Source organism: Felis catus, chromosome D3 (assembly GCF_018350175.1).
Source record: "Felis catus isolate Fca126 chromosome D3, F.catus_Fca126_mat1.0, whole genome shotgun sequence".
Taxonomy (NCBI): domain Eukaryota; kingdom Metazoa; phylum Chordata; class Mammalia; order Carnivora; family Felidae; genus Felis; species Felis catus.
The window spans coordinates 64,735,094-64,759,321 of record NC_058379.1 but is presented as its reverse complement, the minus strand read 5'-3'; the positions used below and the strand labels follow the sequence as shown (position 1 = coordinate 64,759,321).

The 24,228-nt window shown below is 34.9% G+C and overlaps 1 long non-coding RNA gene across 1 annotated transcript; it reads right to left on the bottom strand.

Annotated features, from left to right (window-relative positions):
• On the bottom strand, positions 1 to 2,483 carry LOC123381319. The gene is made up of 3 exons (XR_006588199.1): positions 2,347 to 2,483; positions 1,842 to 2,036; positions 1 to 1,093 (listed from the first exon to the last, which is right to left on the bottom strand). It is a non-coding gene; the product is annotated as an uncharacterized LOC123381319 (long non-coding RNA).
• Positions 2,484 to 24,228: the final 21,745 nt, after the last annotated feature.

Below are 24,228 nucleotides of genomic sequence, written 5' to 3'. Positions count from 1 at the left end.
CCTCCCAGTTTCTCCATGTTCCTTCTTTTCCCTTCTATCTGGATGCAGTTCACTCAGATACTCAAATGCCTAGTTCTTTGACTTCCTTCAGATTTCTGCTGCAATATCACCTCTGCACAGCCTTTTAGGCTACCCTATCCGAAGTAACACTCTTTGTTTCTGGTCCCATAGCCTGGTTTATTTGTCATGGTAAAATGTATTACTACATGAAATTTTATTATATATTTATTTGTTATCGTTTATAATCCCCCTTAAGTATAAACTCCATGGGCACAGGAACTTTGTTCTATTCACTGCTACATCATTAGCACCCAGAACAATTTCTGGTACACGGTTGGTGCTGGATTATTTAAATGGCTGAATAAATGAATGGTTCATTTGCAATAAAGGCCAATGAAACACCACATGGACAAATTATTTTGTTGATTGGTGGCAATTCATTTGAACTAACACAAGACTCTGGACAACTTGGTGTTAACCCACCTTTGGTATATTTGAGCAGTCTTAAACCTCAAAACTCAGACTTGACCATCTTCCTCCTTTATCCTGCTGTGCATATGCTATTGAATTGCACAGTCCCTGGCGGGAAAACATTAAACAAACAGAACCCTGGGTTGCTATGCTGTTAAAGCCAGAAGTACATCATTCATTATGTGAATAAAATACATAGAGAATAAAATAGCCACAGAGTAATGGGAGTTTTATTCTCTCTCTATTCCATTTCACTCCCTCTCTATTTTACTTACGTTATGAAATGATGCTCCCGCCGCTGGCTGATAAATGTTGATTAATCTGATGGAGAGTTGGATTTGTTAGCGGGCAAAAGCAATGTAAATAAATCGAGCAGGTGAACTGGAGTTCACAGTGTCATTTCTGAGATTAAAGAGCCTGTCTAGCCCTCCAAGCTCACTTATTACAATCAGGATGCGTGCTCTTCTTGTAAACAGACCGAGTAAGCCCCTTCAAGCAGCTCAACAGTCCTCCTTTTGTGTGGTCTACTGTCTGTCCCTTCAGCAAGCTTCATCTCTTGGGAATCTCCTGTACTGTCAATTTTTGTTTCTCCCCTTGGGGCTAGAATTTGGGGTAAAGCAGGCTAGGGAAAATAGATAGGTCAGTTTTTCTTTTTAATCCAGCCAGTCAATAATTGTATTTATAAAATGCAAGAACTTACAATATGCAAGGCCCTGAGCTAAATGCTTGCAAAATAACAATGAAGAGAACAATGAAAGCAGCAGTAGTAATTAACACCTATATAGCAATTTGCTGTTTGTAAAGCACTTTACTTATTTTATAGGTTGATGCTTAAGGTAATCTTAAAAATAGGCATCGTTGTTATATCTAGGTCAGCCATGTCATCCTTTATTTGAAATGCATTTAGGCACTTATATAATGAATTAATCCCCCCATTTCAGATTCTGCAGTAGGTTCTACCTTCCTCAAAATTTGTTACAAGCCTGTAGGAAGCTTATGGTTTTCTTTTCATTTCTGGCTCCGGGTATTGAGTCTACTGAAAAATCATTCCCTCTACCCCACCATAGCTTTGTTCCTGTGATTTTTCTCTTCTGTTCCATATTGGCTTAGATATGGAGTTCAGACCCATTTATGCAATTGTCTAATAAGCCACACACTTGAACAGAGCTCTAATGTGTATTCGTACAGACCTTAGAAGGCTTGGAAACTACTCTCCTTGAAGATTTCCCTTGTAGCTTCCAAGGCAGTGACGTTTTTTAGTTTTTGTTGCCTATTCTTTTGATGTATCATCTAAGAAATTGTGCTAAAACTAATGTTAAAGATCTTTTGCCTAGGTTTTCTTCTAGGACTTTTATGGTTTTGGGTCTTACCTTTAAGTCTTTGATCCATTTCAAGTTAATTTTCATGAGAGGTATAAGATAAGGGTCAAATTTCATTCCTTTGCATGTGGATATCCAGATTTCCCAACATTTATTGAATAAACTTTCTTCTCATTGCATATTCTTGGTATGCTTGAAAACATCAGTTGATGGTATATGCATAGGTTTATGTCTGGGCTCTCTATTCTACAATAAATAAATGGAACTAAATAAACCAGAGAGCTTTTGCACAGCAAAGAAAATAAATTGGAAAGGTAACCTACAAAATGGGAGAAAATATTTGCAAACCATATATCTGATAATATAATCCAAAATATATAAAGAACTCATATAACTCAGTATCAAAACAAAACATAATCCCATAAAAATGGGTGAAGGACCTGAATAGATTTTTTCCAAAGAGGACATACAAATATCCAATAGTTATATAAAAAGGTTTTAAGTATTACTAATCATCAGGGAAATGAAAAAGCCACGATGAGTTATCACCTCATACCTCTCAGGATGGCTATTGTCAAAAATACAAGAGTAGCAAGTTTCAGCAAGACTGTGGATGTGGAGACTACTGAGAATATAAAATGGTACAGCCATTATGGAAAACAGTATGGAAATTCTTCAAAAAGTTAAAAATTGGGTTGCCTGGGTGACTCAGTTGGCTAAGCGTCTGACTCTTCATTTTGGACTAGGTCACAATCTGATGGTTTGTGAGATCAAGCCCTGAGTCAAGCTCTGTGCTGTCAGCACAGAGATGTGAGATTCTCTCTCTTTCTCTCTCTCTCTCTTCCCCTCCCCCACTCACTCATTCTCTCTCCCCCCTCTGAAAATAAATAAACTCTTAAAAAATTAAAAATTGAACTACCATATGGTCCAGCAATCCTACTCCAGGTTATATACCTAAAGGAATTTAAATCAGTATCTACAAGAAATATCTGTACAGTCGTGTTTATTGCATCATTATTCACAATAGCCAAGATATGTATATAATGTAAATGTCCTTCAATTGATGAATGGATAAAGAAAATGTGAGACAGATAGATAGATATAATGGTATATTGTTTAACCATAAAAAAAGGAAATCCTGCCATGTGTGACAAGAAGAATGAATCTCAAGGGCATTAATAGTAACAGAAATAAACTAGAAAGAGAAAGACAAAAACTGTATGATATCATTTATGTGGACTCTAAACAACACACACACACACACACACACACACACACACACACAAACCCACAAAAAAACCCCTAATTTTATAGAAACAGAGAAGACAATGGTCATTACCAGGGGTTAGGGGGAGAGAGAAATGGGGAGGTGTAGGTCAAAGGGCACACATTTTCAGTTATAAAATGAATAAGTTCTGAGGCTCTAATGTACAGCATGGTAACTAGAGTTAATAATACAGTATTATATACTAGAAAGTTGTGGAGAGCAAATGAAGCATGCTCACCACACACAGAGTTACCTACTTTAACTGAGGTGATAAGTGTGTTAATTATCTTGATTTTGGTAGTCATTCTATAATATACATATGTATCAAATCATCATGTTGTATAATTTAAATATATACAATTATATTTGTCAACTATCCCTTATGCTCACAAAGATACTGTTGGCTGCTTTACATTATTATGTAGATAGGTTTCAATCCTAACTGTTGCTCAGCCTTTGACTTCCAGAATTTGCCTCCTGTGAACCTGTACTAAAAATTACGGCTGTAATGCAATCACTATATATTGTAAACAATAATAGGATGTAGCAGAAGTTCTGAAACAAATTTTCCTGCTCCTTGGGCCAGATAATATTGCCAGGAAGTATGCTCCACTGCTGTCTTCATTTATAAACTTAGAATGGCAGCTGAAATATGTTAGTGAGGAGAGTGGTTCAGGTATTCAAACTCTCAAATAAATTTTGGCTCCACTGGCCCAGTGTGAACTAAGCTCCTAAGTACAGTTGTTAGGACTATGTTCTGCACATAAACTTCCAAGCCAAGGATGCAAATGTGAATAGGTATACAGGCTGAATTCTAATCACTGAGACATGAACCTTGATTTAAGACTGGGTCAGCAAAGAGCTTCAGATTCTATGTCTCCCTCTCTCTCTGCCCCTCCCCTATTCAGTCTCTAGCTCTCCTTCAAAAATAAACATTAAACAAAGAAAAAAAGACTGGGTCAGCAAAGAGGAAAGTGCACCTTTTAGAAATTAAGTGAGGGGACAATATTTTTTTTTATTTTGAACTAGGCACTATACCTAATAGCTGTAGTACTGAAGGTGGCCTTTGACAATAACTTAACCTGTGCCTCAGTTTTCACTGTGAGGACTAAACGAATTAATGTATATGAGATGCTTAAAACTGATTAATATTGAAGCACCATTTTTGGTTAGTTGATTCATCAGCTCTTTCTCAGCTGCCACTATGCGCCAGCCATCTTACAGCTAGCAGTAGCCTGTTGAGTTTTCCCTAGTGCACTATAAGGGAAAGCCACTGGGTTCTTGAGCATGGTCTTTAAAATGGACAGCCTTGACTTCAATGGTCCTCCCATTTCCTTCCCCTTCTTCCTGCCTGGGATGGAAATGTGATGCTGGAGGTGCTGCATGTATCCTGTAGTCTAATGAACAAAAACCATATGCTACGGTTAGGAGCTGGGAAAACATAAGGTGCCATGTATTTAAAGGTATGATTAAGACACACATCCTTGGGGGCCCGATCCTGGAATTTTTATTCAGTAAAACAGATAATCTTATGCCTTATATGTTTCAGCCATGTTAGTGGGGTTTTCTGTTACTTGCAGCTGAATATATTCATGACAGGTATAGCTATAGCAATAATTATTATTACTATTATTATTTTCTGTTAGGAAAAGGGAAGCAACATTCTGTGTAAGCAACCCTCGGAGACTGAGGTAATTTGCTTCTGGCTACACCTACTTTACAGGTGAAGAAACTGAATAAATTAAATTGCCCATATTTCACAGCTTGTAACCAGGAAAGACAGAATTCATAGCTATACACCTGCCAGCTTTTCTACTATTGCATGTTGTTGCCAAGTTTCCATCATATGGTTGCACTTAAAAATATCATCTAATTGTCTTAAATTTAAACCATTTTGTTTTATGTTAGCTATGCTGTTGAGAGCCAGTTGAACCTTGAAAATATCATGTAATATATTAAGTATATATTCTAGTTATGTAGTATCTGCATATTCAATCCAGGATCATTCAAATGCTTTATGCCATAATGTAAAATTATTATGACACATGATTAAATAATAACACAGTTAAGCTGAACTTCTTTTTCAGAGATCTGCCCCACACCACCAGATAACAACTGATTATTCATCACTTGTTAACTGCTGTTATTAGAATAATAATAGCAAAGGTTTTCTTTCTGCACTTTCAAAGACCATGCACTTTTTAAAGTGCTTTATATATATTATTTAATTGAATCTTTACAGAAACCCATGAAGTGGACCCTATCATTATTTTCATTTTTCATTTGAGAAAACAGAGAGATGGAGGCAGTAGATGTATTTCTCCAGGTAAGCAGTAGACTAGATTATAATGCAGGTAAGCTCTGAATAGTTCTCAATATTTATAGAGGGGGGCATATTATGCTGGAAGAGAGCACATGATACTTCATCCATTTCTAATTGACTTCTTTCAGCCAAGAGGCCTGGTGAGACAATATTAATATACAGTCAGGTCTTGAGGCTGAGCAGGGGATTCTTTTTGACATGTAGCGTATATAGTGTACCGAAGTTCTGGTATCAGATATTCAGAGGCCTTGGGGAAGGCATGTCCAAAACCTATCTTGGAGAAAAAAGAGCTCCACGCCAGCAGCATGGTAGCATCAGCAGCACACTGCAGGGAGCTTCTGGGATCTGGTTCACAAGCTTCTGCCATCACATGTGCACATCTCTAGTCTCTGCCTTCCTTCCCATTTCCATGGGTGTCCTTTCATGCTTCTAACAAGAGCATCAATCCCACATCTCTCTCTCTCTCTCTCTTTTAGCAGCTTTATTGAATAATAATTCATACTATATACAGTTCACCTTTTTAAAGTGTATAATTCAATGTTTTTTTTATTATATTTACAAATATGTGCAACCATCAGGACAGTCAATTTTAGAGCATCCATTTTAGAACATCATTACAAAAATAAACTCTGTACCCTATAGCTATTATCTCCCCAGCCTCCTTGTTCAAAGCAGTCACTAATCTACTTTCTTTATTTTCCTATTCTGGACATTTCAGATAAGTGAATTATATGGAATGTGGTCTTATTTTGGTATCAGTTTATTACTAGCTGTAGAATGGTTTGGGAAGTGTTCCTTCTATTTTTTGGAAGAATTTGGGAAGAATTGGTATTAAGTCTTCTTTACTTGTTACAATTCACCAGCAAAGATGTCTGGACCTGAGCATTTCTTAGTAGGTAGTTTTGTAACTACTAATTAAATCATTTTATTCTGTGTCATGATGGTTAATTTTATGCGTCAACTTTCCTGGACCATGGGATGCTCAGATATTTGGTCAAACATTATTACAATTGTTTCTGTGAGGGTGTTACTGAATGAAATTAACATTTAAGTTGGCAAACTGTGTAAAACAGATTGTGCTCTCCAATGTAGGTGGGCCTCATTTTATCATTTGAAGGCCTGAACAGAACAAAAAGGCCGACACTTCATTAAGTAAGAGAGAATTCTTCCTCCCTGACAGACTTTGAATTGAATGTTTTTTTTTGTTTTTTGTTTTGTTTTGTTTTGTTTTGTTTTGTTTTGTTTTCTTGCCTTCAACCTACACTGGAACATCAAATCTTCCAAGGGCACTAGCCTGCAAGCACTTGGACTGGAACTATGTCAACTGCTCACTTGGACTGGAACTAAACCATTAGCTCTGCTGGGTCTCCAGCTTGCTCACTCACTCTTCGGATCTTGGGACTTTCTGGCGTCCATAATCATATGAGTCCTTTCTTTTTTTTTAAGCCAGTTCTTACTATAAATCTCTCTCTCCTCATAAAGATAGAACTTAATCAGAATATATATATATATATATATATATATATATATATATACATATATATATATATATACATATATATACACACACACATATATATACACACACACACATATACAGACATATACATGTATTTCTCAGTTAATACATGTATATTAACAGTTAAAACATGTATAGGATTCATGTTTTTGCTGTAGTTGTTGTTGGTGTTGTGTACCACTTTGAATGTGTTATCCCACTGCCTTCTAGTTTTTGGTTTGCTTTTGATGAGAAGTCAGCTGCTAATCTCACTGGAGTTCATTTATGAGTGATAAGTAATTTTTGTCTCACTACTTTCAAGATTTTCTCCTTGCCTTTGGCTTTCAGAGTATTTACGATGATAGGTCTGTTTATGTATGTCCTACTTGGTATTTATCCTACTTGGAGTTGATTGAGTTTACCAGATGAGGTTGGTATTTACCTTACATATTTGAGAACTTTTGACTATTATTTTATTCAGTGCTCATTCTGTCTTTTCTCCCCCTCTCCTTTTTGTACTCCCAATATGTGTATTTTGTTGTATTTCTTGGTGTTCAGCATTTCTCTGACACTGTTAATTTTTCTTCACTCTTTTTCTTTCTGTTATTTGGATTAACTAGTCTATCTTCAAGTTTGCTCATTCTTTTTTATGTCAGTTCAAGTGTACTGTTAAGTACCTCTAGTTTTTTATACTTTTCAATTGTATAATTACCATTTGGTTCTTTTTTATAGTTTCTGTCTCTTCATCGACATTCTTTATGTGGTATGACATTGTCTTCATACCTTCCTTTATTTTTTTTTACCATAATTTTCTTTAGTTCCATGAATGTATGTATAATGACTACTTTGAAGTGTTTTGTTTTTTTCCTGTTGAATCAAACATCTTATCACTCTCATAGTTTCTATTGTGTGCTTTTTCCAGTGTATGGGCTATTGTTTCCACTTTTTTTGCATATTTTGTAATTTTTGGCTGGGAAATGAGCATTTTAGATAATATATTATAGCAGTTATGAGTACTGGATTTCTCCTCTGGGACTTGTTTATTTGTTTAGTGACTTACTGGGAAATACCTTTTTTTATCTTAGTTATTATTTGTCTCTCCTACTAGAATACACCCTATCTGAGGACAAGGATTTTTGTCTTATTTTTTCTTTATTGCTGCAGATGAAGTACCTAAAACAATGGTTGGCATGTTGTAAGCATCACATTGAGATTGGCTGAATGACTATTGAATACTATGGAAGCTATAACATGTCAAGTCTAGAAAATGGACCCAATTCTCATAACTGGGATTTATTTATTTATTTATTTATTATTCATAACTGGGATTTAGAATGTTCCTATATATTGTCCATTTTATGGATGGATTTGGCCCATTTAGGCAGGTTATGCCTTCTCAGACAATTCATGACAATGTTCCTGTTCTCCTTTTCTTTCTCCTCCTCTTTGCTTCACCCCCTCTTACTCTACTTCATTTGTTTATTTTCTTTTCTGTACATTCTATTTTTAAGAATTTTATCCAGAGAAAAATTTCTTCCTACTTCCTGTTGAGTCACATATTCAAAAATTTGGGAAGACTTTTCCTAAATGTTTTCTCCTTCAATCTTTTTTTCTTTTTTCTCCTTCAATCTTTTGAGAAAATTTCCAACCTTTGCAAAGAACCCTTTAGGGGAAAAAATCATTTAATATTATATTTTCATCTTTTTCATATTTTATCTATTTTTCTATGTTTATTTGGAGAAATAAATAAAAACTCTATCCAGGATTATATATCTTTAAAGATTCTTATCTAGATCTTCAATTCCCCAGGAATAACCTTGTTTGTTCTGACGGATGGTATGATTTTTAGGAGACATCAGAGATAGTAGATTAGGTATACTAATGAAACTTGAGACTTTTTGTCACATTTCATGTTCATTTTGTAGAAAAAAATGTTGTTTTCAGTTAGCCAGGTGAGTAGAAATTTACCAGAGATTATGATACTGGATTTAATTTAGTTTATTCTAATCAGATTATTTTCCTTCTGAGAACTAACACAACGGGACAGGGAGAGAATTTAAAGTTTTGATTGATGGAAAGAAAGAAGGGTAAATTTTGAATGAGCAGCCTCATTTGGCAGGAGGAGTTGGGGGATGGCTGGCTGCGTGGAATTCCTACAGTTTGGGCCTTGAGCCGGACTGATGATTGCACAGGCAAATGGACTCTTTGGTCACACAGGACCTCAGTTGTGAGAAGAAAGCTAGGATGGAAGGGGAGAAGGACTAAAAAGAAACTGCACAGTTCCAGCAAGAGCCATCACTCATCTGTACATTCTGTTACAAATAGGCTTTTCCACAAAACCCAAAGGGGCTATTGCATAGTCAGGGTTAAATCACTTAATTATAATCTTTTACTTGTCATGCAGTTTACACACTCATGCAGTGAATGGGTGCTTGTGCCTATGGCATCTTCACAAATGATGAAATAATAGGCAGTAAAATAATAAACTATAAGCTCCCTCTTTATCACATCTGTTGTATTTTTTTTAACAGTGTGATGATCAATTATTCATGACAGAATGATAGCGATTTCATAATAATCTCACTCAGAGATGAAATCACCTTGTCCATTGAGGTGCCCATAGACTCTGTATCAGTAGAGTAATAAGTCACTGTTAAGCACCCACCTGCTCTGGGCATTTCTCTTCATCTTATTTGTCCAGACTTTTAAAAATTACTGCAGAAGAATTCTGCAGTAGTCACTAAAGCAGATTATAGCACTAGTCACCATGCCATGCTTAATAAATAACCCACTGCTATGTTCCAGAAAATAAATATAAAGTAATGGATATTTGGAAGAGAGAGAAACAAACTGAAAATACTTGGAATAATTTTTTGAAGTGGTAAATGTCATGTAATTGCCCTGTTCTCAATTGGTTGGTCAGGGATGAGGTGGGGGTAGGGGAGAGATCAGAATTCCATCTCTGAAGAAGCAGGGAATAGCTCAAATTCACAGTTGATGGATGTCTAATGTGCCAGTGGAAATAAAGCTGATTTAAGGGAAGACAATGAGGTCTGGTAGAGTTCAGGGTAATTCTTCAGGGATCAGGAGAATCATCCTCACTGCTAAATTAAATTGAGGTCAGAAACAACCCTGGTGATAAGGGTAAGGAGTAACACCTTATTCTGTGGGAATAAGCTTGAGGGATTTTAAATTTCTGGTTTGTCTTTATGTTTCCCTTATTCATTTGGTGTGAAATCTGTGATCTCCAAAACTGACTATGGTAATTATTTAAACCTTTTTTTCCTGACATTTTAAAAATTAATCTTGAGTTTGAAAATGTGTTTGTCTTTAAACAAATCTTTTTGGAATCAACACCAAACCATGGGGGCTAAATTTCTTCTTATTTTTTTCTTAATATGCTATGGTCTTATTTGTGGGATTTCTGGTACTTGAACTATTCAGTGCATTGGAGAAGAGCTGGCCTTTAAATGTAAAGTTGATAAAGCTGTTTTGGATACTGACTCCTTTTGTTTTCATATTCTTTCAACCTTGTTCCATACTGTGTATTTTGGGAACCTAGAGCCAGTCTATTCACAATCAAAACTTGTTCTCAGACACTTTTGTTTCTACTGAGGTCTGATAATACAATTACAGAGTTTCCAAATTATAAGGCATCATAAGGTCCATTATTTCATGATGGTCCAATAATAATAGTTTCATTTCTCTCCAGCAGACTTTGTGTTTAAATATATAACTGATAAAGCTCCCAAAAGGGAATTTTATGTTCATGAAAGTGGGGGAGGATTATTTTTTACTTGGGGCCTCCTGGAACCTTTTCAACAATACTGTACAGGTGATCACCTGATGACAAGTAGGATTGATGAGGGTATAATATCTCTTGGCCTCAAATGAAAAAAAAAAGTGACTGTCAGATTATCTGTTTCTGGATTTTGTTTTTAACTAATTGAAAGTCATCCTCCAGGAATTCTTTCCTGAGTTTCAGGAGAAATTTCCAGACTATTTCCCATTCTGCAACATCTCATGAACTCAGTGAGGTACCTTAAAGAGTACATATTCCCAGGAATGCAAATAGATTTTATCTGGCATACCAATTTCAATCCATTTTCATTGATTGCTTTAAGTGATGTGTTGGAATAGAGTTTCATGGTATAGCAGAAAAAGGGGTGAATAGAGAAAAAGAGAGCAAATTATGATTCTTTTATATTTTGGTCACAAGATGGTATTGATCTCAGTGTGAAAGTGTGAACAACTTTAAATTCAGTTTCTTATAACATCAAATGACTTGAAGGCTTAATGGCTTCTAGATTCATTACAGAAGTCTGTCACCACTTAATAAAATAAAGAGGTTTGAACACTATAGTAGGAAATAAAGAAGTCTTAAAGAACATATATTCTTTTAAATGTTCCTTTTATTTTTGAGAGAGGCAGAGCACGAGCGGGGGAGGGGCAGAGAGAGAAAGAGAGAGAATCCGAAGCAGGCTCCAGGCTCTGACCTGTGACTGGCACAGAGCCGGATGTGGGTCTCAAACCCACAAACGTGAGATAATGACCTGAGCTAAAGTCGGAAGCTTAACAGACTGAACCACCCAGGCACCCCAAGGAACATGTATTAAGGTTTATAGTTGATCCACATCATCTACATCTAGTCCAAGGCAAATAACATCACAATAACAATAATATTCCTTGAAAAAATAGCATGAAGTGAAATGTTCTAAATTGATGATTTGGTACTGCCCTTTCAGAGTTCTAAGGAAGTGGAATAATTTGAAATACTATTTTAGCATTGAATAATGTTGTCATTGAAGCTCACAGTCACTAATAATGGCAAATTATGAAAATGCTATCACTGTGGGTATATTAACATCATAAATATATAACTATATACATACATACATATATAATAACTGTATACCTCATATTAAAAACTCCTGGGCTGTTTAGATTCTGAGAATTAAAACCAAAGTTAGATTAGTGATCATAAATATTTAAAATTTAAATGAGAAAGGATTTTAATTATGTTGTGATAACTTTAAATTTGAAGCTATGTGTATTTCTTTGCATAAAACTAATTTCCTACCATATTTAGTTATTTTAATACTTTTTTTGAAATACAATTGAAGAGTATGATAAACTCTCTTTTATAGATTGACTTTTCAAACCATGTGGCCAAGATATCTGTGCTCATTTGGAGGTCATATTTGACTTACAAATCTAAATATACAAAATGATAATTAAAACATCCCATCAGAATTTATTAAAAAAACAATAAAATCTACCAAAATACCTGTCAATTAAAATATGTAATTAATTTTGTCTTTTAGATTTATAACAAAATTATTAAGTATCTAATTAAGTAGATTAGAATACTCCACTAAAGGAAGAATGAAGGAGGGTGAATTTGCAGAAAGAATAAGTTCAAGAAACTATAAAGAGAAATATGGTGAAACAAAGTATCAAGCTACTGAGGAAGATTGTGGCATCTGTGTCTGTAGAGAAAGCTTTAAGAAAAAAATTATAAACTTCAATCTGTAATTGATTTTTACCAAGTTAAGATTTTTTAATTTTGTAATTTTTTTACCAGTTTAAGATTTTTAATTTTTACCTGCTTAAGATTTTAATATCACAGAAGTTTAAAAAACACTATTCTGAAATATGTATTTAAGAATAACATTATGGGGGTGCCTGGGTAGCTCAGTCGTTTGAGCATCTGACTCTTGATTTTGGCTCAGGTCATGATCCTAGGATTGTGGTATCGAGCTCCAAGTGGGGCTCTGTGCTGAGCATGGATCCTGCTTGGGATTCTCTCTCTTTCCCTCTGCCCCTCTTCCCTGCTTGCACTCTCTTTCTCTAAAATAAAAAAAAAAGTTTTAAAAATGAGTAACATTATGATCATATATATTAACCAAACTTACAATTTGTAGTATTTCATCAAAATTGAGTATCATAATCCTATTGAGTTTTGTAAACAGATTAATTTGCATATTTTTACAAATAAACATTTTAACCATGGGAGTGTCAGAACCAAAGTAGACCTTTCATGGCAGATGTGCCCCTCATGATAGATATGCCAGAGCAAAGTCCAATGTGCTACATTGGCCCAGCCACATTTTGATGTGTATAATCCCAGCCTGATGAAAGAAATATGACAATTCCGTATGGTTTAATTCATATTTCCCTGAACTTCACTAAATAGTTAACTCTTCTACAAAATGGATCAGACTCTATTTATAACATATCTGGAATCTATTAGGATGTTTATGTCAAAAGCAAAACAATATTTAAGAATCGTCTGTCAAGTTTGTGTGGGGAAAAAATAAAGTGAAGGCATTGATATGATTCCTTTTGTGTCATCATCATGGGCTGGAAAACAGCTACTCATTTTCCTCAGCTCTCCCTTAATGCCTGCTGACTGAGCAGTGAGAACTAAGTGTGAAAAAGCCATAAACTGCAGAGGGAGGTTGTTTCCACACACCTCATTAGGCCTTTAACACATTTGACTTTGTCTTTCCCCAGCACAGTGAATATTATAATTGGAAGCATTTGGGTACTTCCTATTTTTCTTTGAAAGGTGTAATTGGGTAACCAAGGAGTTGTCACCTTCTGGACATTGCCAGCAGGGCCATCTGCCTTTGGAGCCTCAATTTACTGGTCATTTCTTTAAGAGGTTTTGACTCATGGAATGTTCCATCTTGAAAGGGCTCACTAGTCTTTTGTTTAATCTCTCTCTTATTTTGCAGATGAGGAAATCAAAGCTAGGAAGATTAAATGTCTTACATATGGACACACAATTACTGGATTTTATCTCAAGGTTTCTGGCTCTAGGTTTACTTATCTTTACCTAATACCTATCTTTAATATATCTATGATCCTTTTATTTTCTCCCAACTAGACACTTTCATGAGCCTAACAGTTAAATTGGTCAATTTAACATTTAGGTATATTGTATACCATTTAGGTATAAAATACAATACAAGAAAGAGAACCAGGCTGTTATAGAAAAGCTGCCAGCTGTGGCTTCAGGAAATTGCTCCTTGTCCTGCACCGTAGTTCTGTAACTATTATGGGCAAGAGGAAATGGGGCAAAAGAATTGCAGAGTACAAGCAAATTTTAGTGTATACATCATCACCTTGAATGTTTCTCTTTTGTATGACTATGTTGGAGCAATGGAAAGAAACCTGTACTCAGACCAAGAAGTCTGATATACTCATCTTGCTGCGTGGCTGAATCAATATGTCTGTGAAACAAGACATTTAGCCTCACTGGTTCTTCATTATTATTATGCAGTATCTCATCAAATTTCAGTGTGTATTCATAGCTTAAACAACAACAGGCAAATAGGCAAGTACTATGAACTTCATGTGAATTTTCTGATTGACTTTTAATCTAAAAACTCTAATAGGAAGACTTTAGTAAAATTGAGGTATAGGCTTGTCTTTGAAGGTCTGCATCTCTAGTTTCTGAATCATGGTTCTGGTACCATTCCCTTACATCTTCTTCCTATGCATTGGTCGCTCTCGTGATTTATCTCATTCCTGTACCTAAGCCTACTCTCTTGCAAGTCTTCTCCCTCCTTCCTCATGACAGCTAATAGCGATTAGAAGCTCCTTATTGCAAAACTCCAGATGAAAGGAAGTGTTGACTTTCCTTAGGCTTGGTTAGGTTGGAATCAGAAGAGTAAAGGTTCAAAAATGTTCATTGAGTTCTCTATCTTTCTCTACTCCTGTCCATAGTCAGTATAGAAAGAGTCTTGGCAGTAGATAGAGGTAGACTTTTCCCTGTTTATATCTGAGAAGGTTTTTCAGCCAGTGAGAGAACTATCTGACCTTAGGCTTGCTCTCATCTCCCTCCCTTCTTGGATTTGCATTTCCAGCATATCTAGAATTTCAGGAACACAGAGTTTCTACACTTGTAGGAACCCACCTACAAAATCGCATTATTTTGAGTCAATTTTCTGCTAGGAGAGTTTTCAAGGGTAACTGGGAAACATTACTATTTCTTTAACAGTTTTTTTCAATAACCTCTAAGCTCTTTATAGCTCTCTTCCCACACTCTAATGCATTCTATATTCGTGTGCCATATCAGACTTCGTAAAGTGGAGCTTTATTTCATCACTTCATTTCATTGATATCTTCAATGATACCCTGTTACCAATTACATTAAATTTGGAGTTCAAGGCTCTCCATAACCCTTCTATCCGGACTCATCTTCCACCACTGTCCTCTGTTTAAGTGCAAGTCACACCAAGACACTAATTTTATTGAGAAAATGACCCCATTTCTTCTTCTTGGACTTTGCTCATGTTTTCCCTCAATGACTTTCGTATATGAAATACATAAAATTTCTTCTCATCACTTTCATATATATCAAGAAGTTATTTTATCTCTATGAACCTCACCTTTTACTCATCTGTAAATAAGATTAATAATACATCCAAATTCATAATATTGTTAGTATGTACAACTCTAAGGAGTGCTTGACATCCAGTAAGTGCTTTATTAGTGTCGTTACCATCAATATATTGCTCACATTTATGACTTTTTTTAAATTGCAGTATAATTAGCATACAATAACCTATTATTTTCAGTCATACATCATAGTGATTCAATATTTATATACATTATGGAATGCTCACCATGATAAATCTAGTTACCATCTGTCACCATACAAAATTATTACAATATTATTGACTATATTTTGTACTCTGTACTTTTCATCTCAATGACCCATTTATTTTATAACTGGATGTTTTTATCTCTTAATTTCTTTCACCTATTTTGCCCCATCTTCCCACATCTCTCTTCTCTCCCCTTAATTCCATTCACCTATTTTGCCTATATTCCTACAGCTCTCCCCTCGGATTACCACCAGTTTGTTTTTTTACTTATGGGCCTGTTACTGGTTTTTGCTGCTATTGTTCATTTGATTAGTATCTCAGGTTTCTGTACATAAGGAAAATCATATGATATTTGTCTTTCTCTGACTTATTTCACTTAGCATAATACCCTCTAGGTCCATCCATGTTGTCACAAATCTCAAGATTTAATTCTTTATGGCTGAGTAATATTCCATTGTGTATATGCACCACATCTTATTTATTCATTAATCTGTTGATAGACACTTAGGTTGCTTCCATATCTTGGCTATTGTAAATAATGCTGAAATGAATGTAGAGGTTCATATATATCTTTGAATTGTTATTTAGGTAAGTACCCAGAAGTAGAATTGAAAGATCATATTGTAGCTCTATTTTTAATTTTTTGATGAATCTCCATACTGTTTTCCATGGTGGCTGAACCAATTTACATTTTCATCAAAAGTGTATAAAGGTTCCCTTTTCTCCTTATCAATACTTGTTATTTTTTTTTTTTTTGTCTTTTTGATAATGGCCAATGAAGTGACATCTTACTGTAGTTTTGATTTGCATTTTCCTGATGATTGTGATGGTGAGCATCTTTTAATATCAGAATTAACCATTATATGTCTTATTTGAAAAAATGTCTATTTAATAACCATTTTTATTTTTAATCACTTTTTAAAAAAATTCAGTTGTGTAAATTCATTATATAATTCCTTATCAGATGATGATTTAAAAATATCTTCTTCCATTCAGTAGTTTGCCTTTTCATTTTGTTCATGGTTTCCTTTGCCATGCAAAAGCTGTTTAATTTGATGTAATCCAATTTGTTTATTTTAACTTTTGTTGCCCTTGCTTGAAGAAACTGGTACAAAAAAATATTGTTATGACTGATGTCAAAGACTTACTGCTTATGCTTTTTCTAGGACTTTTATGGTTTCACTTTTTACATTTCCAGTTTTTCCTCCATTTTTAATGCATTTTTGTATATGCTATAATACAGTGGTCCAGTTTTATTCTTTTGTATGCCACTGCTCAGTTTTTCCATCACCATGTATTAAAGAAACTCTTCCCCACATATGGTTTTGCCACCTTTTTGAAGATTAATTTGTCACACGTATTTGGGGTTATTTCTGAACTCCTATTATACTCCACTGATCTATGTATCTGTTTTTTTGTTTTTTGTTTTTTGTTTTTGCCAGTACCACACTGTTTTGGATCACTATGGTTTAATAGTATAGTTTGAAATCAGGGAATATGATACCTCTAGCTTTGTTCTTCTTTCTGAAGATTGCTATTGCTATTTAGGGTCTCTGGTTTCAAACAAAATTTAGGATTGTTTATTCTAGTTCTATGAAAAATGCCATTGGTATTTTGATGGTGATTGCATTGAATCTGTAGATTGCTTTTGGTAGTATGGATATGTTAACAATATTAATTCTTCAAATCCATGAGCATGGTTTATCTTTTTATTTATTTTTGTTGTCTTTAATTTCTTTCATTAATATCTTAGGGTTTTCAGGGTTTTCATTAATATCTTAGGGTTTTCTGTTAAATTTATTCTTAGGTATATTATGATTGATGCAATTGTAAATGGTATTTTTTCTTAATTTCTCTTTGTGATAGCTAGCTATTATTGTATAGAAACACAACCAACAATGCTAATTTTTTCCCCAGAAACTTTAGTGAATTCATTTATTAGTTCTAATAGTTTTTTGGTGGAGTACTTAGGGTTTCCTATATATAGTACCAGGTCATCTGCAAATGGTGACAGTTCTACTTCTTCCTTTCCAATTTGGATGATTTTTATTTCTTTTTTCTGACTAATTTCTGTGGCTAGAATTTCTAATACTATGTTAAATGAAAGTGGTGAGAGTGGGCATCATTGTTTTGTTCCTGATCTTAAGGGAAAAGCTTTCATCTTTTCACTATTAAGTATGATGTTAACTGTGGCTTTGTCTTATGTGGTCTTTATTATGTTGAGGTACATTCCTTCTATACCCACCTTGTTGAGAGTTTTTATCACAAATGGATTGTGAATTTTTAAAATTTTTTTTCTGCATCTACTGTGATGATCATATGATTTTATCCTTTGTTTTGTTAATGTGGTGTATATGTCACATTGATTGATTTGTAGATGTTGAATCATTCTTGCATCCCTGGAATAAATCTCATTTAATTGTGGTGTACAATCCTTTTAATGTATTGTTGAGTTTATTTTGTTAATATTTTCTAGAGAATTTTTGCATTTATGTTCATTAAGGATATTGACTACTAAATTTCTGTGTGTGTGTGTGTGTGTGTGTGTGTGTGTGTGTGTGTGTTATCCTTGCCTGATTTTGGTATCAGGATAATGTTGGACTCATAAATTAATTTGGAAGCTTTCCCTTTACCTCAACATTTGGAAAAAGTTTGAGAAAGATAGGCATTAATTCTTTGAAAGTTTTGTAGAATTTACCAGTTAAGCTGTCTGGTCCTGGACTTTTGTTTGTTGGGAGCTTTTAAATTTCTGATTCAATTTAATTACTAGTAATTGGTGTATTGGGATTTTCTATTTATTCCTGACTCAGTCTTGGAAGAAAGTGTGCAGGAATTTATCCATTTTTTTTCTACGTTGTCCAATTTGTTGGCATGTAATCATGATTATTTTTATTTCTGTGGTATTAGTTTTAACTTTCTTCTTTCATTTCTGATTTTTTTAGGTCCTTCTTTTTTTCTTGATAAGTCTGGTTAAAGATTTATTGATTTTGTTTATCTTTTGAAAGAATTATCTTTTAGTCTTATTGATCTTCTTTATTGTTTTTTTTAGTCTCAATTTATTTTCACTCTAATCTTTATTACTTAATTTCTTCTACTAATTTTGTCCTTTGTTCTTCTTTTTCTAGTTCCTTTAGGTGTGAAGTTAGATGTTTATTTGAATTTTTTTCTGTTTTCTGAGGTAGGGTTGTATTGCTATGAACTTCCCTCTTAGAACTGCTTTTGCTGTGTCTCATAGATTTGGGAACATTGTTTTCCCATATTCATCTGTCTTAAGGTATTTATTGATTTCGTCATTGACAAATTGTTTAGTAACATGTTGTTTAGTATCTGTGTGTTTGTGTGTGTGAATTCCCAATTTTCTTCTTATAATTGATCTAGTTTCATACCATTGTGTTTGGAAAGGATGCCTGATATAATTTCAATCTTCTTGATTTTATTGACATATACATATATCATATCAGATGTATTTCTATATCTGTAGATATAGACCATTCTACTTTAAGGTGATAATTGCTTAAGTTCTAATGTATTCTAAAAGCACATCCCCCCATGTTTTGTTTTTGATGTTATATTTTATCTTTTCATTTTATGTATTCCTTAATGACTTATTTAGTTATAGTTATTATTTTTGCCTTTTAACATTTATACTAAATTTTTAAGTTGTGATCTATACCTTTATATATTTACCTCTAGCATGTGACTTTTTTTCTTTAATGTATTTTCTTATTTCTAGTTACACTATTTTCTTTTCCAATTAAAGAAGGCCCTTCAACATTTCTTATAAGGTCAATTTAGTGGTTATGAGCTCCTTGAGTTTTTGCTTATATGGGGAGCTCTTTATCTTGCCTTCATTTATGAATGATAACCTTTCCAGGCAGAGAATTATTACTTTATTAATATTTTTTCCATTTCAGCACTTTAAATATATTCTGCCACTCTGTAAAAATCAGCTGGTATTCTTATGGAGTTTCCCTTGTATGTGACTATTTGTTTTTCTCTTGCTGCCTTTGAGATTCTTCTTAACTTTTTTTTTAATACAGACTCACAATAACCATATGATGTATTATTACTTTTTAATTTTAATTTTTACTTTTATTTTTAATTAGGTAGGCTCCACACCTGATATGGGGCTTGAACTCATGATCCTGAAATCAAGAGTCACATTCTTTACTGATTAAGCCAGGCAGGGACCTTTATCTTTAACTTTTGTCATTTTATTTACAATATGTATTTGGGATTGTTTGGAATTTACTGTGCATCTGGACCTCAGTGTCTGTTTCTTTCTACAGGTTAGGCAAGTTTTCAGATATTATTTATTTAAATAAGTTATCTGCCACTCTCTCCCTTTCTTCTCTTTCTGAGACCCTTTTACTGCAAATGGTAGTGTGCTTGATGTTACCATATAGGTCTCTTAAAATATACTTATATTTTTAAAAGTATTTTTTCTTTTTGCTGTTCTGATTCCATGATTCCCACTATCCTGTCTTCCAGATAGCTGATCCATTCTTTGGTATCATATATTCTGTTGTTGATTACCTCTAGTATGTTTTCCATTTCAATTATTGTATTCTTCAGCTCTCATTGGTTATTTATTATATTTTCGAACTCTTGTTGAAATTCTGTGTTCCTCCATTCTTTTACCAAGTTCAGTGAGTATCTTATGACCATTACTTCGAACTCAGTATCATGTTAATTACTTATCTTTGTTTCATTTAGTTTTGTTGTTGCTGCTGTTGTTTTGTTTTTTCCTGGGATTTTAGCTTGTTCTTTCATTTGGAATATATTCCTCTGTCTCCTCATTTTGTTTACATTTCTGTGTTTAATTGGGACAGCTACCTATACCAGTCTTGAAGGAGTGGTCTTTTGTAGTAGTATCCCTTGTGTAGACTGTGTGTAATGGCTTTGGCAGCTGGCTGGAGCTGGGTTGGATGCGTCCTAAAGAGTCTAGGGGCATGCCACATCAAGGCCACCTTGGTGGGTAGCTGGAGATGAAACAGATGCTGTTTAGACTCCTAGGAAATTCTATGCTAGAGCTTCCTTGATTGAGTGGCTGGAGTGGGTGCAGGCCTGGGGTGGTTCCAGATGTGCCTTGGCAGAATAGCTGGATTGGGCATGGGTGTGTGTGTGGGGGGGGGGAATCTTGGGGTGTGCTACACCAGGACCATCTTAGAAGGACAGCTGGCCTGTATCAGGAGTGGGTTGAGAATATTGCAGGGAGTTCCTCACCAGGGCCACCTTGGCATGATGGCTAGAGCTGGAGCGAGCACTAGAGTGTGCCACAACGGGACTGCCTTGGCAAAATGATTGGGTTGAACACAGGCTTGGGGTGTCCTGGGGCACACCAAATCAGGATGCCTTGGTGGTAAGACTAGAGCTGGTATAGGCCAGCAGCCCAGGAGATACTGGGTTGACCCTAGCAGGCAGGCTAGAGTACCTGATACCCTTATATCATTTGTGTAATCAAGGTTGAAAATAATATAGAAAATGGTACTCACTGCTCCTCTGAACCTGGAGAGAGTTCCTACAGTTCCCCCACCCATTTGGTGGAAACTCTAGGATTAGCAAATAAATTTCCTTTATTTATACTCTAGTGCTTTTAAGCCACTTTTTTTCTCACTGTGTCCCATCATAGGTGAATCTGCATGGACCTCTCAATGATATCCCTTCCTACTATGGATTGCTAATGTCAGGGGTGGGCTTTCTATCATTTCTGTGTCTCCATCTCTCCTACCATTCTTTATGTGCTATCTGTATAATTTGTTAAGCCCTCATTTCTTCTTCAGGAAAGGTTTCTTAATATGGAGGTGTAGATTCAATGTGTCCATGGGAGGAGGTGAGTTCAGGGTCATGCTATACCACCATCTTGGACCTAGTGTCACCTTCATTTAAGTGATATTATCTCATAGAATATTCAGGCCTCCATGAATCTTTTCTTACATGTATTTCACAATCCTTATTCCCCTACACAATGCTTATCTTCTATACATATTTTAAAATAAAATGAATCTTGATTTTGTTTATTTTATGCCTTGTCTTGAATTATGCATGTATTGACTTCTTCAATGCAGTTGTCTTACTTCTAACCTGTTTGTCTGTCAGAATCCACACAAGTTAGTCAATCACTGTTCTCCTGAGAAATCACAAAGCTATGTTCTGTGGTCTGTACACCTGCTGACAAGGTGTCCACTCAAGTTTCCTTGTTTCTGTATCTGACATGTTGCTCTTCTGAGCAGCCTGAAAAACTGTCTCTAGTTTAGTGGAATCATTCCTCCTTGAGTTGTCAATTCTTCAGGGTGTCTTTTCTTGCTTATCACAGCTTTGTTTATCATGCCTGCCCATAGAATTTACCTAATTTTAGAACTATGTCTGACATTATACATTTCTCAAACTTTTCCACCCTATGTCAACCTCCACTGCACCCCTAGTTCCCAGAATTGAAACTCTTTTTGGCTCAATTCTTAACATAGTATAACCATAAAATAGCTATTTAATTGAAGCAATAATAATTATAGTAGCTTGTATTTATTGAGGACATATATCATTTAGGCAATGGCATGAGATATTTTATTTAATCCTCACAACAACCATGTGTTGTAAATATAAAGAGCCCCCCTGTTCAAGGAAGTAGATTCTTTGACTCAGAGAAATTAAATACATGCCAAGGTCTTATAGCTAGTGATAGTTGAAGTCTCACTGTTTGTCTGCCTCCAAAATCTGTGCTCTCTATGGTTCTCCTCTCCTGCCTCTAAAAAAATGATACTTGGGAGAATTTTAAAATTATATTTCAAATATGTGAGTTCCAAATGTTTCTGACATAATGCACAATTACAGGGAAAACATGTTTTTATTGATGTTAAAAGAAACCCACGCTTACATTTGTGATGAATTCTAAAACTGTTAGCTTTTTGGTGTAGTCTATATTTGGGGTCTGAAGGACTTGTCAGTGTCTCTTTAATAATATGACTGTTTTTCTTCAGACTGAATCTCATTGTCTCTAATCACTGGTTTTACTTGTATGTGTATCTTCCAGTCTTCAATTTTCCTAAATGTCATGTAGATATAAATGTAAGACTCAATTGCTCAGCTCGAAGTTTTGTGTCTTGATGGACAGTTAGGCGGGGGAGGCAGAGAATGCCTTGTTGTTGGGTTTTGCCCTAATTTTGTGAGTATTTTGTGCAAATAAGAACTCAAGTATATTTTTGTTCTTGTTTGTTTCACATATAAATATCTTCAGGGAAACTGGAAGTGAAAAGAAAAACACTGAACCCCATGGTTTCAAGGCAGAGACAAATTATCTCAAGGTAAAAAGGCTGGCCAGGTTGCATATAATGACTGAATTAACAGCTTTTTTTTGTAGATTTATATCAATGTTGACTAGAGGAACTTTGTGTTTTTAATAAAAAAAAATAGTAAAAAAAGCTGAAATTAGTACATCGCATTTTCTAAAAACTCTCCATGAGGCATGGCCTTATGCCCAGATGATGTAGGTGCAATTGCACCTAGACAGGACAATTACAGAATCACTGTGGACCTCGTCCAGGCAAAATATGTTTTTCCCTGCTTTGTCACAGTGATGAAAGTCCAGTTTTAGAAACCAAACCTTTGGTTTAAAGAATTAGCCTCCTAGGTTCTTTACTACTGTGGAACAAATACTGGAGGAGGAGTAACACATGGAACTTTATGGATTCATTATTATTTTAATGGAAATTAACTTCTCAGAGCTTCTCTTGATGACTAATTGAATGTTGGAGATGGGAAGAAAGGGTATTGGTATATTTGCTTATATATAGGGACAAGAAGTCAAACATCTTGGGCTCTTCCTGGGCTTAATTAAAAAGATAAGAACTTCTGGGGACATGCTAAGTTTGAAGTCATAGAAGAACTTACCAAGAAGAGAAAAGCATACATCTTTTAGTCTCCACTTCCAGAAAGGTAGCATTTTTTATTGTTATCATCTGTGCCCAAGGAGGACAGACTGGTTGACTGACCTCTTATCCAGGGCTTCAGCACTGGTCTAGGTTTTTCTAGTTCCTGCCTCCTGGAGGAAGAAAATGAAGGCACAATAGCTTGGAAAGTCCCAGAGCTTTTGGTAAGTAATATACTTGTTTCTCTCCCTCTCAGATGCTCTGGCCAGCTAAGGACCTAACTAATTGCTTGGAGGATATAGAGATATAGAGCAAAACAGTAGAGTCTTTATAATGAGTGTCATCACTTCCCTCTTCCATAATTATTGCATGGATGGTAATTAAAAGTGAATTAAATTTTCGGGGCATGATTTCAAAATTGCCCTCACATTATTTTTTTTTCAGTGGATAAAGACTTACACAAAGTGCATACTTCCTAAATTTGGAGCTTAGTTTCCTTATTTATAAAATAATTTGTTGGCTAGATGATCTCAGCAGTTCTCCTTAAAGCAGCATCCATAATTTATATTCTAAATGAGTAGGTTCCTAAGTCTGATTACTCTGGTCCCAGGCAACCTTGAAGAACGAAGATTTATGAATACTCAAGGGAGCCAACATTTCAAGTAACTTCCTATAATGCACTCTTTCAACTTGCTTTTTGCATTTTTGAAAGAAAATTGAAGGCACCAATAAAAAGGAAAGTTAAAGTATGCATACAAGTTTCTAATTGTTCGAATTAATAGAAGAGATGCTCTGATTTTAGTAGCAACATGAGGCTAGGACCCAGAGGATCACAGCATGAAAAAAAGAAACTGTTATGCATACTAC